The following is a 2373-nucleotide window of genomic DNA, read 5'->3' on the forward strand; positions in this document are numbered from 1 at the left end:
AACATTTTCATCCATGTCATTTTTCTTCTTATAGATCCACTTGCACCCTATGGCTTTAACACCATCAGGCGGGTCAACCAAGTTCCAAACTTGATTGTCTCCCATGGACTCTATTTCGGATTGCATGGCACTCTGCCATTTCTCGGAGTTTGGGTCCATCATTGCTTCTGCATATGTCGCAGGCTCATCATTGTCCAACAAAAATATTTCCCGCATTTCGCGGAGCCTTGCCGACCTTCGTGGTTGTGATGGTGCTTCTCTTGCCATGGGTATCTCAACTTGTTCTGCTACGTTAGCATCACTCATTGATTCTTGCCCGATCAGCTCATATTGAACTTCTTCAAGATGCACTGTCTTTCCACTCTTTTCTCCTTTGAGAAACTCTTTCTCTAGGAAAACCCCGTTCCGAGCAACAAACACTTTGCCCTCTGACCGGTTGTAGAAATAATATCCCAAAGTTTCCTTTGGATATCCCATGAAAATGCACTTATCCGACTGAAGTCACTTGACAAACACTTCACATCCCCAAATCTTTAGAAAAGACAAACTGGGAACCTTTCCAGTCCACATCTCATATGGTGTCTTAACTACGGATTTAGATGGTACCCTATTAAGTGTGAAAGCTGCTGTTTCTAGAGCGTATCCCCAAAATGACAACGGTAGGTCCGACTGGCTCATCATTGATCGAACCATGTCTAACAAAGTTCGATTATGTCGCTCGGATACACCGTTTCTCTGAGGTGTTCCAGGCGGCGTAAGTTGTGGAACAATTCTGCAACTCTTTAGATGATTGCTAAACTCGTGGCTCAAATACTCGCCTCCACGATCAGATCGTAAGGCCTTAATTTTCTTGCCACGCTGATTTTCAACTTCATTCTGAAATTCCTTGAACTTTTCAAAGGTTTCAGACTTGTGCCTCATCAAGTAGACATAGCCATATCTACTAAAATCATCAGTGAAAGTTATGAAGTATTGGAATCCTCCTCTAGCCGTCGTGCTCATTGGTCCGCATACATCACTATGTACGAGTTCCAACAAGTCTACTGCTCTCTCAGGAAATCCTGTGAAAGGCGTCTTGGTCATCTTGCCTAGCAAGCAAGCCTCACATGTCTCATATGATTCAAAATCAAACGAAGTTAGAAGTCCATCAGAATGGAGCTTTTTCATGCGCTTTTCACTTATATGACCCAAACGATAATGCCACAAGTAGGTAGGACTCAAATCATTAGGCCGAGGCCTTTTAACACTTACGTTACAGACAGGTGAACCATCAAGATTTAAAACAAATAATCCATTCACAATGGGTGCAAAAGCCATAAACATATCATTCTTAGAGATTACACAACCATTGTTTTCACTCGCAAATGAATAACCATCCTTCATCAAGCATGAAGGAGACAAAATGTTTCGACTTAAACTAGGAACGAAATAACAATTATTCAACTCCATAATAAATCCTGACAAGAGGTGGAGTTGCATCATCCCGACAGTCAACGCAGCAACTCTTGCATTATTGCCCACGTGGAAATCAACTTCTCCTCTTTCCACGCTTCTACTTCTTATCATTCCCTTCATCGAATTGCAAATATGAGCAACCGATCCAGTATCAAAGACCCAAGAATTAATAATTGTATCAGTGAGAAAAATGTTGTCTATAACATTAACAACAAGCGTACCTGAGGTAGAAGTACTCTTACTTCCGCCATTCTTCAACGAAGCTAGGTACTGCTTGCAGTTTCTCTTCCAGTGACCAGGTTCGTGACAATAAAAGCACTCTTTATCTGGAGTAGGTCCAGCTTTAGCCTTGGGCGCTGGGTTTGGCTTGGACACTCCAGCCTTACCCTTCTTCTTCCAAGAATTGCCCTTCTTCTTGAAGGTAGGCTTGTTCTGTACAGCCATCACATGGCTGGTACTAGCGCTTTTCTTAATGTCTACCTCTGGTGTCTTGAGCATACCACACAGTTCATTCAGACCCTTCTCCGTCCCATGCATATGGTAGTTCGAGATGAAGTTCGCATAGCTAGGCGGAAGAGATGAAAGAATGAAGTCAGTGGCCAACTCTTTGCCCATTGGGAAGCCCAGCTTCTCCAATTGCTGAGTGTAACCAACCATCTTGATTACATGTGGTCCTACTGCTGCGCCTTCTGCTAGCTTGCACTCCAGAAAGGCTTTGGACACATTGAACCTTTCAGTCCTAGCCTGTGTCTGGAACATGTCCTTGAGCGCCACGATCATATCGTGTGCCTCATGATTTGTTTCGAACTGCATCTGCAGCAAGCAAGCATAAGGCAGCTTACCTCAAGATTAGCATCAAATGCCTTCTTGTAAGCAGCCTTAAAGGCAGCAGATGCATCATCAGCAGGTACTGGTGGT

This window comes from Setaria italica, chromosome IX (assembly GCF_000263155.2).
Source record: "Setaria italica strain Yugu1 chromosome IX, Setaria_italica_v2.0, whole genome shotgun sequence".
Lineage (NCBI taxonomy): Eukaryota > Viridiplantae > Streptophyta > Magnoliopsida > Poales > Poaceae > Setaria > Setaria italica.